The sequence below is a fragment of the Periplaneta americana genome, chromosome 13 (genome assembly GCF_040183065.1).
Source record: "Periplaneta americana isolate PAMFEO1 chromosome 13, P.americana_PAMFEO1_priV1, whole genome shotgun sequence".
NCBI classification, from domain to species: Eukaryota; Metazoa; Arthropoda; class Insecta; order Blattodea; family Blattidae; genus Periplaneta; species Periplaneta americana.
Window position 1 is genome coordinate 164,148,528 of NC_091129.1, and position 16,863 is coordinate 164,165,390.

General features: G+C 35.4%; 1 protein-coding gene across 1 annotated transcript in view; it reads left to right on the top strand.

Annotated features, from left to right (window-relative positions):
* Positions 1-16,863, top strand: part of Dh44-R1 (Diuretic hormone 44 receptor 1) — a 1,227,197-nt gene that overhangs the window by 729,782 nt on the left and 480,552 nt on the right. The window lies entirely within an intron of this gene.

The window sequence follows — 16,863 nt, forward strand, 5'->3', positions numbered from 1 at the left end:
GTATGAGCACTTGTTCAACATCACAATATGTGCTCAATATTGACTTTCTTTAAAAAAAAAAAAAAGGTATTCAGTATCATGAAATGCTGCAGTATTCATTCAAAAAAAAAAAAAAAAAAAAAAGAAGTCAGTACATATGGTCCTAAAATTAATATCCTCCGAGGTATGAGCACTTGTTCAACATCACAATATGTGCTCAATATTGACTTTCTTTAAAAAAAAAAAGGTATTCAGTATCATGAAATGCTGCAGTATTCATAAAAAAAGAAGTCAGTACATATGGTCCTAAAATTAATATCCTCCTAGGTATGAGCACTTGTTCAACATCACAATATGTGCTCAATATTGACTTTCTTAAAAAAAAAAGGTATTCAGTATCATGAAATGCTGCAGTATTCATAAAAAAAAAAGAAGTGAGTACATATGGTCCTAAAATTAATATCCTCCGAGGTATGAGCACTTGTTCAACATCACAATATGTGCTCAATATTGACTTTCTTTAAAAAAAAAAAAAAGGTATTCAGTATCATGAAATGCTGCAGTATTCATCCAAAAAAAAAAGAAAAAAGAAGTCGGTACATATGGTCCTAAAATTAATATCCACCCAGGTATGAGTACTTGTTCAACATCACAATATGTGCTCAATATTGACTTTCTTTAAAAAAAAAAAAGGTATTCAGTGTCATGAAATGCTGCAGTATTTATCCAAAAAAAAAAAAAAAAAAAAAGAAGCCAGTACAATTGGTCCTAAAATTATTATCCTGCGAGGTATGAGCACTTGTACAACATCTCAAGATGTGATCAATGTGAGTTTCATTTAAAAAAGAAGAGTATGCAGAATAATGAAGTACTGTAGTATTCTTCCAAATAAGAAAATAAGTCTATAAATATGGCCTTATAATTAATATCTTCCGAGGTATTAGTAATTGTTCAACATGATAAGTGATGCTCAATATGATTTTAATTTCAAAAATGAGTATTCAGTATCAGGAAATGCTGTAGTATACTAAAATCTTCCAAAGAAGAAAATAAAACTATAAATATGGCCCCAAAATGAATATTCTCCGATATGTGAGTACTTGTGATTTTCACGCATTGTAATGCATTCTTCTGCCATACGTCTTAGGGAATCACATCTTGTTAGCGCAGTGTTTACTGAATTTTCGATATGATACTGCATACGCTATGAGACAGAAGCAAAGTGTTCTCTAAGAATGCTGTATATGCCCTTCTTTCGTACATAATTTAATTTTAGGACTATCACTTATAAGTATATAAAATGTTTTTTTTTTTTATTTTAATGTAAATCACATTGAACAACTATTACGATCCTGATGAATATGTTACTTTTAGGATTCGTGTTTATTGCATTTCCTTCGTGTTTCGGTGAATAGTACTACCTCCCAAAATATCGAATGCTTTTAGGATCCGTGTTTATTGCATTTTCTTCTTGTTTCGGTGAATACTACTACTTCCCAAAATATCGAATGCTTTTAGGATCCGTGTTTATTGCATTTTCTTCTTGTTTCGGTGAATACTACTACCTCCCAAAATATCGAATGCTTTCAGGATCCGTGTTTATTGCATTTTCTTCTTGTTTCGGTGAATACTACTACCTCCCAAAATATCGAATGCTTTCAGGATCCGTGTTTATTGCATTTTCTTCTTGTTTCGGTGAATACTACTACCTCCCAAAATATCGAATGCTTTTTTACACTCTGTACACTTCACTAGCAATCAAAGCTACCCCTGTTCAAATTTTTACTTGTTCCTAAATTGTAAAAAATAATAATGTCTGTTGACTCGTAAGCCAGTTTTAACTTACGATGTCGTTTTGTTAGTAGGTCCACGAATAGCTCTCTCTCAAGGGTAAATTGTCACAAGTGAAGTGTTAATCTCACAAAATGTTATTTGGTAATTTGTATGTCATTTATTGCGACAGAGTTCTAATTTTGTATAGTAATGTGATTGCTTTTGTGAAAGATTTTTCCCTCTAATTGTGCTGTGCGAATCTTAAAAGTATCTACATATATTTTACAGTCCCCGTACTTGGCGGATGCGCAAGGGATTGTATATTGTGTAATCTAGCATCAAACTCAAAAAGAGCTAAAAACAAACGAGCTCCGTATAAACCTGAAACCTCTTTGGCTCTTGTGGGGTGTATGCATATTACGACAACATCGATTAAGAGATAATGATGATAAATTACGAAATTTTCGCTACTATGAACGTCTTTCAAGACGGTAACTCGTTCATTAATTACAATAGTGGTTCCGAACTCCTTCCTCCAATCGATTAATTTATCATGTCCAGTGGAGTGATGATAAAGCTCGAAGAGCTATGAATACAGACAATACAAACACTTCTTCACAGTGTAGGCCTAATGTAACCTATATTTCATGCTGTTACATATTTTCACCAAATTAATGCTTGTTAAGGAGAAAAATTCGCTCCTCAAATATTAATTGTCAATATTACAGATATTATTCTATAGAACAAATTAATAAATCTATAATATTCTCATAGCTGCAGTGCATATATTTGTACACATTACTGTGCACGTAACTGCGGAATGCCGGCCAAACAAGTCACTCAGCTGAGTGCGCTCCTAGTATAATGGCAATTGACATTGGACATATACTTCAACATATATGCCTAACTTGGAGTCAGGCCACAAAGGAAAACATTGAAGGAGGAAGGTTCGGTCCGGTGCTGTGGATTGAATTCGGCGTAGCTCAGTGGTCAGAGCGCTTGGTACGTAGAACCAAGGATCCGGGTTCGATCCCCGGCGCCGGAGCGAATTCTTCTCGTCAAATATTAATAGTAAAAACTAGTTTAAACAAACAAAAACAAGAACAAAAAGCCAAAATAAACCAAACCTAATCTAACCTGTCACTGATTCTAGACCTTACGAAAACTCACTTTCTATCTACATCTGTTTATACTAGTTTTTACTAGTTGAATCTGGTTTTGACGAATTTCGGGTTTTTACGGTAACATATGAATGCATACCGTACCAACATATCTACATAAATATCTACTTCTAGCTATTATATCTGCGAAATTAGTTTTTTCAATCATATTTTTTATCTGTGATTCTAGAACTAATTTACATTACATAAAATATTTGCATCATAACTGCTACATACATACATACATACATACATACATACATACATACATACATACATACATACATACATACATACATACATACATACATACATACATACATACATACTTGATAAGATGCAACCCTTATTATTGATACAAGCATGCATACATACAATAATTAGGATTCATATTTATTCGTATAATTTTTTCTAATTCGTTATTTTACAACACTTTATCAACTACTATAGTTATCTAGCGTCTGAATGAGATGAAGGTGATAATGCACCGAAATGAGTCCAGGGTCCAGCTCCGAAAGTTACCCAGCATTTGCTCTTAATGGGTTGTGGGAAAACCCCGGAAAAATCTCAACCAGGATTTGAACCCGGGCCTACTCGTTTCACGATCAGACTTGCTGACCGTTACTCCACAGCAGTGGACCATTTACTCGTAAATCTAAGTCAGCTTATTGTTAATTCGATACTTAAAACTTACGATCACTAAGATACATTAAAGATTATATACTACAGTTATATGAACACTAATAAATACAATAAAATTATTAAAGATATTAGTAATAGACATGTTTCGGAGATGCTTCTCTATCTTCAGTGACTATTTACCACGATGGATAGTTCAGGTGATCGAATTATATTGTATTTATTAGCGTTCATATAACTGTAATATATAATCTTTAATGTATCTCATCAAATCTATGAACACTGTATAATTGACCTAACATGTGTGTTTTATCTTTAAATATTACGATCAGTAGGCTAATAAAATTGTATTTTTGGAATCCAGTACGAAGTTCCATCAATTTATTTTGCAATATGGTACACGTTGTGTTAGTTTAGGCAAGAATTAATGGATAGGAGACGCAAGAGTGGGGATTGGGTGTCCACTTGCGGGGCAAATGGAAGTTCCCACAGCTAGGCGGTATGGGCGAAGATGGATGGATTTCGGTCTGAGAAGCTGCTTCAAAGTGCCACTAAGAAGCATGGAATATTGATTTCTTGAAGCGCTGCGAAACGATATAGGAGATGAAAATCCTCTGGAATTCTTTGTTTATCTGTGTTCGATACAGCATGCTTCGGAAGTTTCACACTGCATCAAAAAGGATGCAGGGAATTTTAATTTGGAAAAGAATCTTCTCATTACAAAATGTGGTGGCATGTTAGTCGTCTTGCAAAATTGAAATTAATTTTCTATGTAGAGAGAAGGGATGTTACGTAAGACATCAGAATCTTTGTGATGTGACTTGTACTGGGAATTAAAGAATGCGTCTCAACTTTGATTCCTTCGGATTAGAAACTTGCCTGGCAATCTGTAAATGGGGAGATAATAATTAGTTTTCATTGGTATAAAAAGTAAGACAGCCCAAGCACACCACGAATTAATAACCTTTAATGCATTCAATGACGAACGTGGAGTAATATAACAAATAATTTAAGAATTGTAACTTCTTCTGAGGCAGAGATTGAATATGATCGTACGTGAGAAAGTAAATAAATTGCAATAAATGTAATGCATATGACGTAATATTAATATCACGTGTATGTGTACAGTATATGTACAGGGACATCATTTTATTTTTACTAACATTTCTAATATTAACCTGACTATACCTTTGGATCAATGATTAAGAACTGGAAACACCGTTTGCTACCCCCTTCCACGACTGGAGTTGGATGATACTGGCGTAATATACAAACAAATCACTTTACTGGGTATAGGAGGGAAGAAAAGTAGTTCATCCATTTACGTAAACTAGGAAATATCGCGATTTTGAGTTTGATAATTTTCAATAGGTTTTTGTTTAATCAAAATACAGTACAGTATAACAATGTGGGTTTTTACTCACGAACTGAGCTTTCCATGCGGACGTATTCATTATGCAGTGTATATTATACTGTCTACAGCACATTAGCGTACAATATAGAGAATGAAGTTAAATTAAAAAATAATCATAATATGCCAACATACTGCTAATGACTTCAGGTCTTTCCTAATTATAATCTCCACCGAAGCCAGGAATCAACAATCAGTCATACGGAATAGCTGTACGTAACGATCCCAACAGTAGGTTTTTTCTCTTCTCTCCTTCTTTCCACCTGAAGACGAAGGGAGAACCACCCTTCGAAACGTTGTCTTAATTTTTCATTGTGACAACCAGCAATGGAAAAAGTCCAAACTCCTCACCTAAACATGAATAATATGGATATTTAAACATATTTTTGAAAATGGTGGCCGTTCATTTCGATACAGGCTTCAGTTCTATTGTGCATATTATCGCACTATAGACTATTGTACCTAATCCCAATTACTAGGTTCGTACTTCGTATCAGGAACTCATGTTGAAATAATTCTGTACCTACTCTATAAAAGAGACCTTACGTACTGTAAATTCAATCTTCACTTCTGCCCGACCCGAAAAGATAAAATTACTCAGACATACTATCTACTGTCCGTCCAAGTGGTTACGTCGCAGCGTCGTAGAAAGGAAGGAAATCACGTGACAGTTAATTACTTAACGAGGCCCTTTTATTTAAGTTATTTTAAACAGTTGTATAATATCACGTAGACGTCCAATTCCTAACAGAAATTAATGTTCTCAGAAAAGAGCTAAGACAGCCCAGCCACTAGCATTTACAGAGAGGCGAATAGAAGCAGGTGGGGGAAACCGGGATGCGACGTAGGCAAATGGAAAATGATGCAATATTGAAAGCTCTTTCGTCACTGGAAAACGCGAACATATTTTTGGAACGTACTGTTTAGTATGACCGTAAGGCTACTATGACTGTATATGCGGTCTTGGATCTGTGTGGAGGACGGTTGAACTTCATTAGTAGAAGGGGTGGGAGTGAAGTACATTAAAAAAACTCGGGTACAATGAAAATTGAAGTAAAAATAAAATGATGTCCCTTTATAAAGCAACGAAGAGTAACTCAGTATCGGTAAGTGGAATCCTACTCGAATAGCGGGAACCTGCCCAATTACTTCGGCCGATAGACGCCTAAAAAACAGAAAGGCTGGACGATAAGAAGAGCGAGGCCGTCGCAGCTCTCCTTATCGCTGCCGTTGTTTAAGTCGGGATACGCAGCTGCCACACTCCAGCATTCGATGTCCTCGGCCTCTCCTTTGCTCCGATGGATCCGAACAAGTAATTCGAGGTGGCACTTTGTTGTCAATCGGTAAAGATGTTAATTAATTTGGGCGCCAGCCCCCTCGAATTTACTTTGGTAGAGTTGAGCTTCCCAGGTTATTATTATTATTATTATTATTATTATTATTATTATTATTATTATTATTATTATTATTATTATTATTATTATTATTATTTTACAATTCATTTTTATTTCCAGATATGCCTAGTAATATAATAAAATAAGTATATATAAATTTCAATCATAAGACACATCTGTTTGCAAATGTTTATTTGCTATATGAATATGGAATATATTAACGTTTTCGCCTTATTGGGCATAATCAGATATAATAAAATATGAAATCTGAACCTTGATCAAATTGAGCAAATAACAAATGAGCAATGTATTATACATGGTGTTGGATCTTCATTAGCTTTATGTATAAAACTATAAATAAAATTGGAGGATATTAATTTCAATGTGATGCAAAACTTTTAAAATTGAAATTGAAATTGATTGTGTATATATATAACTCATGTTACAGTATGAATACAAATTAATCAATTAGAATTATACGAATTATCAGTAATGTTAAAATAAATTATGAAAAAATAAATAAAATGAATATATTAGCTTAAAAGAATTAATTAAAATTCACATTGTTCGAAGAATGAAATGTCTTGAGGTACTGTATACAATATTGATGTTGTGTTATGACTGTTGGATCTTATGTTGTCGAGTGGTTGTAATTATACATGTAGAATTTCAATCGTGTAATATACGTTCGCTTGCGATCTGAATGTTATCAGGCATTGATACAAATAGTGGTTGTTATTGATCATTTAGATCTAAAATATTCTATCTGATATTAATAACAGACAGATGATTATCATTGATGATTGCTGTGTGTGATCAAAGTTTGTCAGGGACTGTATACGTAAAGGTGATTTATATGTATATGTCTTGATGTTTGTAGAAGTGTGTTGGTGGTTTGAAGCGAACTAAAGACTCCCAGGTTAGCTGGAAACGGTTGGGACACGGAATTGGGAGATGTAACTCGGTGAACGAAATGATGTCTCCGAACACACTTTCACTTTGTAGTAATCAATGTCAATGAGAACGTTTATTATTGTTCGCTTGTAAATTAGTCCTAGGAGAACGCGTGTCCAAGTGTGTAGTTTAATCTCACTGCATAGAAGGTAGTCGACGAATTAAAGTGTTTACACTACTCAACGATTTATAATACTGATAATAATCCGTCGAGTTATTGAACTGATGATGATTGATTTCAATAAGGGTTTTGATAACGATAAAAGAATAGTCAGTAAGGGCCGTATTCATAGACATTTTTAGCGCGGGCTTTCGGTGGATTATCAGCGTTTTTCGTATTCATAAACCAATGTTAGTGGTAGGATATGATTTGAATTCTGTACTAATAACCAGTGGATAGCCAGGACTAGCTTAGTACGCTCGTAGCGCGTGCTGCGAAATGTCTATGAATACCACCCTAACTCACTAACATTCAAGAGCGTATATCGATGGCGTCGGTTATTATGGAACCTACAAGTTCAACACAATCTGTATGACGTTGCTTAAACTCTCTGAAAATATTCTAAGTACACAACTTATGTATTTACGTAGACTGAAACTCTTCTATATATCACGATGCACGAGTGTCTACTAACTGACTCTTCAGTGCATACTCTATCACTGTATTCGCTGACCAAAAAAAAAAAAAAAAAAAAAAAAAAAAAAAAAAAAAAAAAAAAAACTGTCACTTGAAATATCTCCTCGCCGCGTCGAATATCTCGCCTAAGTATTTTCACTAGAATGTTTCGCGAACTCTTCTCTCAGAATATGTCTTCGCCGCACTTTTTTTTTTACCTTGGGGATTAATTGAAGTGAATTTTTATGGCAGGCAGAATAACTATCTCATGCCCCCATGTTTTAAATTAGAACCAGGTACCCAGCTTCGAAGCTGTTAGCCCTGTGATCTTAGGCTACAATATAATTATTATCATAATACAGGTTTGTTATCTAAGAAATTAGCAAGTTCTTTGTGATAGTAGAAGAGAAAGAGTGTGGGAAGGGAAGTGGTCCGTGGCCCGTTTCTTTTAGGGCTCATCCCGACATTTGTATTATTACTCAAGGGAAACCACGGAAAAACCTTGAGCAGGATGAGTTGTCGTGCTGACGACAAGCCAATTGGCTACAATGGGGTCATGAATATGTTGTGGTGGGAGGTTGTCATTTAATCATCGTTTGAAGTACTCAAACATTAAAATACATATTAATTAGTTACAAAGAATACAAAGCATCTATGCAGCCAATAACGTGATGACCCTGGGACAGAGAAATAACATTATTAGTGCATTAATTGACATGTATGTCTGAGGAGTCAAATGGTTGTTCAGTGTTCAAGTTGGTATTCGTCTTGTACGTTGTCGTTCCAAGCTAGAGGGTGGAGTACGCTCTTAGGTCGTTTATGTTTGTCTAATGCAGGGTTGTAATTTCCTAGTGAAGAAATTAGTGGGTTTGTGCTGCTGTACGACTTGGTGTACGTGCAGAAGGCTTGATTTGAAATAAATTCTTGAATTGTCGAAATTTCTAGTTCTTCATGAATCAATCTAACAGGACTTACTCTAGGTAGTCCTGTAATGAATCTTAAAATTTTGTTTTGGAAGACGTAATTTTTTACGGACTGTAATAGGTGCATGTCCCCAAGCAGGACAAGCATATAGTATTACTGACCTAATTAATGCTTTATACAAAGTTAGAGCTGTGTGTATGTTTAGATGTCTGCTTTTATTAAATATTGGATAAAGCTCCACCATTCTAGAATTGGCAAGTCTGAGTTTTTGTAGTACATGTTCGGAGAATGTGAGCCGTCTGTCTAGTGTTACACCGAGATATTTAACTGAACTTTTCCACTCGATTTGTGATCCGTTTATAGATAATTTCATGTGATTTTTGCCCGGTCTATTGAATTTATTTCTCCTGCTAAATAATATGGCTTATGTTTTTGATATATTTAATTTAATTCTCCATCTGAGGAGCCATGGTTCAATGTCACGTAGATGACCTTGTAGCCTGTTAATGGCAACAGTTGGCTTCCAAGATGCCGTGAGAAATGCCGAATCGTCAGCGTATAGTGCTAAAATACTATTATTGAAACTTTGATTAAAAGGTAGGTCATTAATATAAATTTGGAAAAGTATCGGTCCCAGAATGCTGCCCTGAGGCACTCCAGCGTTAATACCTCGCGACGTGGAATGCACGTCGTTTAGTTTAACCTGGAACGTTCTGCCCCGAATATAATTGTCTAACAGTTTTACTAGGCGGCAATTTAAATTATTGTTAATTAATTTCTGTATCAAGCCCGCGTGCCAGACTGTGTCAAAGGCTTGTGTGTAGTCTAAAAATATAGCCGCTACAGTTCGGTTTAAATTGAATGCGGTAGTAATGAACTCCGTCGTGCGAAGCAATTGCTGTGTGCACGAATGACCTGAACGGAATCCAAACTGTTCGTTTCGGATTAGATCATTGTTTCCGAGTTCGGATTTCAATCTTTTTTGTATGATCTTTTCCGCAATTTTACCTAAAACATTTAGTAAACTAATGGGGCGATAATTACGCGAATCAGATTTATTCTTTCCCGGCTTAGGAAGTTGAATAATGTGCGAGTGTTTCAAAATGTTAGGAAAATATCCCATCCGAAAGATAGCATTTATGATATTTGTAAGTAATTTAAACGATTTTTGTGTCTTCGCCGCACGAGTTCTATCCGCTGATTCTCTGTACTCTATTCTCACAACAACTAACTATCCTCAAATCACCCCTCTACATCTAAATCACATGACCTGTCTACGAATTCTCATTGGCTATGATGACACCAACGTCATCATAGACGCGTTCCTTGAAAATGTACGTTGAATTGAATTCCCAACATTTACTAATGTAATTTTAATAGTTCTCAGAAACACCAAAACTCCTTGTGAGACAAAGCCTTACTGACGCGTACCCAGGTTCAACTGAGTTCATCTACTCACAATACAATAATTCAAGCATCGCAACATCGGCGTCAGAAGTCTGACTGTCACAATAGAATTTCGCACTCTCACTCTCTCACTCTCGCCTAGCTGCTAAAACCTCTAGCGTTCTGTAACCATCATTTTACAAGTCCAATCTATAATATATAACATCAGTACTGTAGAATATTATATCAAGATAAATATGCGATGCCTACAAAACTACATCTATATAGGCTATAAAAAAACAATGATCAAACAAATAATATCTAACTACCTACGCGGAACCGTCATCAGCTGTCGAAATACGAACTAAGTCAAGCTTACTAAGGTGAAAGAGCAACAGTAACAGGCCCGTGGTAGGGATGATGGGAAGAAATTGAAAAGTACGTTCTGCAAATGGAAGAACTTACCTACAACATTATTTTTCTTTTTATATGCATGAAGACGTATACAATCACTGCTAGAAGAAGAATCATTGTCCTCAGACGGTACATAATCTCTATCCTCGTCAGAAATATTCCTTCCTTCCAGGAGATCTTAATTTTCGTGTGATGAATGAGATTCTGCTTCCCGTGGAAAGTATTTTTCGTGATTTGTAATTCAGGTTAACAAAGAAACAGCTATCTTCCCTAACTTCTAGTAATACTGCCGATACAATGTCTAAATATCAAAACTGGGGAAAACGTGTACTGGAATACCAGTGACATCTGCCGATAAAAGAATGAAATGTAGTAAAACATACTAAGCTAAAAGTAGGAAAGTGGCAGTTTTCGCGAAGCATTCTGAAATTGTTATTATGCCTAATTAAGGAAAGTGGCACATTCGTGAATCCTAGTGGTAAAACGTTATTTTTGTGCAGATACGTCATTTACAGCCATTTAGAATTGAGATACACATTCGTGTCTTTGTCAGAGAGAACCCCAAAACTTATTTAGGTGAAAACCGCCAAATTGGCAGATTCGCGGCAGATTGGCATGGCACCGACGATGTATAAATTCTGGTCAAGAACAGATGCAAGCAGTGGTCAACTGCAGGTACATTACAACAGATTATTTTTCAATTCTTGCATGTTTAACACTGAAAACTTTCATATGCATTTTGTAAAGCAGGTTTCAAACTTCCTTTTACATCAAATACTTTTCAAATTCTTGAGGTATTGTGTTCATTATTATTTAGCAAAGAAATAAAACGCCTTAAATGGTCAACTAGCGGTACAGTCACCCTATATTATCTTTTATTTTGAAATAAAAAGTCGTAGAAAAAGGTAATAAAATGATTATTTAAACTCTCAAAACCCAACAAATATCAAAACAAGTAGGCGGAACTTAGAAATAAACGTTTATTTTAAACGTTGCGGTATGAAAGTCGGAAGAATCTTTTCAAACTGTAGGTTATGCATTCTATAATTTCTACATAATGTAATTCTATAACTAAATTTGAACATTGTGGCTATACAAAGCCTATTTTAATTTTTATACTGTTAAACAAAAAATATATGTTTTGCCGTTCTTCAATTTTTAGGCTTGTAGGAATGATGCGTCTGCAATAGGAAGAAAAAAAAATAATAATAATAACAATAATAATAATTTATGCTGGAAGAGTTAAGGTCATAGGGCCTTCTCTTACACTTTACCAGGTGACAAAGTGTAAGAGTGAAAATTTAACAAAAAGTTAAAGAAGACAATATTAACATATTACAAAAAAATAATAGCATAACAATATCGACACTAAACATGAAAATAATACCATAATAGAAAAAAAGTAAAATACAGATGTAAGATTCGAATATAATAAAAACAGCTTAGTTTGTACAAATAGTTAACAGGTAAAAACGTAAGGAAGGATACAACAAATGGAATGTAATAAAGTAATAAAAATAGCAAAAATACGAAATTTAAATAAACATAAACAATAAAAAGGGTAGATAATAAATTCATCTGGCAATCAAGAGGGAAAAAAGAAAAAAAAACTTTTTTTACAAAACTATTGCAGAGAAAAGGACTTATAGTTGAAAGGAATCTGAATTGGAAAAGTGCAACTTAAGTTTAGAAGTATTTTTGAAACTAGATAATGTCCGACAGTCTCTGACATGTTGTGGTAGGGAGTTCCAGAGATGAGCTGCAGAGACGGTGAAAGATGAAGAGTAGGAGGATGTTCTGTGTTTAGGAATGGAGAGCGTGATATGGTGTCGTGATCGAGTATGTATTTTGTGGTAAGAGGACAAATGTTGAAAACGAGAAGCTAAGTAGCTAGGGTTTAGAGTTCTAAAGAATATTGAAGAGTAACGTGAGAGAGTGAATAGTTCTTCGCTCTTTGAGACGGACCCAGGACAGCATATTCAGTGAAGGTGAGATACGGTCAGATCTACGGACGTTGCAAACAAATCGAACACATGCATTATGAACACTCTGTAGTCTGTCTCTCAGCCTCATGTTAAGCTCAGTTAGAGCAGTAGTGTCAGAGTTGTAAGCTGCGAATCCGGTTGTGGAGCTAGAGACGTCCAGTCGGAGCGTGAACTTGCTCATGTCTGTGGAAGCACCGGAGCACGCAACGAGTTATAGTGGAGCGCTCCGCTCTGTTTAGGCTGTGTCTGACAACGCTGGTGTAGAGGGTATCAGAGTAATTAAAATGAGGCATCGAGAGCGACTGCACTAAATTCTTCCTGAGAATAACGAAAGAAAAGTTTGGATTCAGCGCTCATATGGTTACTGCCAACTAACATTAAGTTACAATTTCCCAAAAATGAGATTTATATCTCAATTTGTTCCAAAGTTATTGATGAATAATTTTCATGTTAAAAATTTATAGATATTTCTGTCACTAATGTAATAATAATAATAATAATAATAATAATAATAATAATAATAATAATAATAATAATAATAATAATAATAATACTTATACAACTACTAATAATAATACTAATAATTATACTACTACTACTACTACTAATAATAATAATAATAATAATAATAATAATAATAATAATAATAATAATAATAATCTGAAAGTTAGAATTTATAAAACAGTTATATTACCGGTTCTTCTATATGGCTGTGAAACTTGGACTCTCACTCTGAGAGAGGAACATAGGTTAAGGGTGTTTGAGAATAAGGTGCTTAGGAAAATATTTGGGGCTAAGCGGGATGAAGTTACAGGAGAATGGAGAAAGTTACACAACACAGAACTGCACGCATTGTATTCTTCACCTGACATAATTAGGAACTTGAAATCCAGACGTTTGAGATGGGCAGGGCATGTAGCACGTATGGGCGAATCCAGAAATGCATATAGAGTGTTAGTTGGGAGACCGGAGGGAAAAAGACCTTTAGGGAGGCCGAGACGTAGATGGGAGGATAATATTAAAATGGATTTGAGGGAGGTGGGGTATGATGATAGAGACTGGCTTAATCTTGCACAGGATAGGGACCGATGGCGGGCTTATGTGAGGGCGGCAATGAACCTTCGGGTTCCTTAAAAGCCATTTGTAAGTAAGTAAGTAATAATAATAATATTCATACAACTACTCACCTCACCTCCATTGAAGTAGTTGGGCTAATGGTTGGCGCTAGGGGCACAATACCTCGCCTCTTTGTCACTTTCTGCAAGAAGTTCCAGCTGAACAACGACTTCATTCGTGATGTTTCCCTTACTGCTATCAGAGGATCACTTGCCATTTTAAAATACCACCTGTACTTTGTTTCCTAAAGAGGAAGAACTTTTGTTTGATAGTCTAATCCATTTGTTTATTATGTTTAGGCCTGTTATATGTATGCTCTTATCCTTCCTGTACTTAATTTCCCTTTCTTGTTCGTTCCCCATATTTCTCTTTTATGGTCTGTTTTTGTTTTCACTGTGTGTTATGCTTTGTCAAATAAGGCAGTGCCGTTATTGGAAAAGCTGAAAGAGTATCTTTCTTCTCTCTAATATTAATATTTATACTACTACTACTACTACTACTACTACTACTACTACTAATACTACTACTACTACTACTACTACTACTAATAATAATAATAATAATAATAATAATAACAATAATAATAATAATGATAATAATAATAAATTTGGCTTTTTAATATGAAAAACATTTTCCGATAGCCCTTTTCTATCCTTCTCTTTTGCAACACTAGTTAATACCATAATAATTATAATACATACATAGGCCTACATACATAGGTCTTTCACTGCAAATCCAGCTTTCTCCAGTCTTTCCTATTTGCTGCCTTCCTCTTAGTCTCCGAATATAATCCATATATCTTAATGTTGTCTATCATCTGATATCTTCTGCTCCGAACTCTTCTCCCGTTCACCATTCCTTCCAGTGCATCCTTCAGTAGGAGTTGCTTTTCAGCCAGCGACCCAGCAAATTTCTTATTCTCTTTCCGATCAGTTTCAGCATCATTTTCTCTACACTAACACAGCTTCATTTCTTATTGTTTGTCCACTTCACACTCTCCAGTATTCTCCATAACCACATTTCAAAGCTTCTAGTCGCTTCTCTTCACTTCGTCGTAATGGCCATGTTTCTGCACCATACAATGCTAGACTCCACACAAGGCACTTCACTAGTCTCTTCTTTAGTTCTTTTTCCAGAGGTCTGCACAAGAAGCTCCTTTTTCTATTAAAAGCTTCCTTTCCCATTGCTATCTTCGTTTTCACTTCCTGGCAGCAGCTCATGTTACAGCTTATAGTACACCCCAAGTATTTGAAGCTGTTCACTGCTTTACTGCCTCATTTAGTATTCGCAAGTTTACCTTCTTTACTTTTCTTCCGACAATCGTGGTCTTCGTCTTGTTTGCGTTTATCTTCATCCATTACTGCTCACAGCTGTCATTTAGCTCTAGTAGCATATCCCTTAGTATCGTTTTCTCATTTGCTAACAACGCCATATCAGCAGTAGATCTTATTCACTTAATTTCTTCTTCCTCTTACTTTCACCCCTCCCATGTTCTCAAAACATTTCTTCACCAAATCCTCCAAGTAGGTTTTGAACAGGGTAGGAGAAAAAGGACATTCTTGTCGTACTACTCTCCCTATTCCACTCCCTTCTGACATTTCTTCTCCTATCTTTACTTCGACTCGTTTCATTATAGGTTAATGAGCAGCCTAATTTCTTTCCAGTCTACACCTATTTTCTTCAGGGTGCCCATCAGTTTGCTCCAATCCACTATGTCAAATGCCTTTTCTAGGACCACTTCTTTAATCTTCTCTAGGTATCTTTCGCCGATTGTTAGTAGTAGTCCTATTGCATCCCTTGTACCAAACTGTCTTTCCATCTTAGAATATAAACGTCGATGCAGTATTCGCAGGAGATTCTTCGCCGAGTGCGATATCAAGCTGATAATCCTTAACTCCTTACATCTTTGCACTATTTTTCTCCGGTACTGACAGCAACACCGTCTCCCCACACAACACTACCGCCTGCAGAAAGGCAATAAACTGCAGTACACTGTGAAGACCTCACACGACTAGAAGTTGACACGAACGCCATTTCTTGGTTTCTATTTGTACTGTCGCTCTAGTTAGTGCATTAATTTAATTGCGCATGTACCTGTGACGTCATCCATGGCCTTCGTCTTGTTTGCATTTACCTTCATCCCATACTGCTCACAGCTGTCATTTAGCTCCTTAGTATCATCTCCTCTTCGGTTTTAAATCGCAACTAGCAGAATACTAATAAAATTGTATGTAAACTACCATTCCATACGGAATACGTGAATAGTGTACAGGTGGCGAAGTTCATAACACTTTGCTTTTCGTCTGCCTATGTTGCCACATTTCATTTCAACACTATTAGCAGAGAAATTACCAGTCTATAATATGACGACGTAACAGAAGAAGATTTTAAATGATATAAAATACCTAAAGATGGAACACACTTAAATCATAGCTTTATTTTTTTTTTAATTATAAATAATTGTTCAATTTCTCTACATTTCTTATTCTTTCAAATTTATTAAGTGATAGTTGCTGGATAAATTTTGTAATGTTGTGGGCTGAGTTATTGTCTGAGAATTGTAAGACTTACGGGAATCAGTCCTCGTCGGACTCCAGGGACGTGCTGGAGTCCGACTCCCTGTAATTGGTGAATAGGTGGAATGACCTCCTCGTGTACGATTCCTTCGTTGATCGGGTGTACTTTTCTTCGCTATACGTTAATGTGACGTTGAGCCTGCAACAACCCATGCAAACTATTAATTCGCATATCTTGGCGATAAATCTGTGTCTGTCTGTCCGTCCGTCTGTCAGTATCTACCTACCTATCTAGATACCAATCATGTTTGTTTCCTGTATTTCTCGAAATAATGTTTCTGTGCCATCTTACTTTTCATTTGTTTACGTAAACAGTGATGCACACTGGGAACAGCACAAGAATTCATTTTTGTACACAATCTCCACTATATTGACAATGATTTGAGCTGACATATTAAAGAATCATGTATTCAAGATTAGTAATATTGTGTAATTTCTATTTTATACATATTTCATTGTTATTTTCCATCCAGAGATGATTAAGAACGATGAATATTACTTACTGTCTCCTGTCTTTCTTCAAATAGTGTTTATGT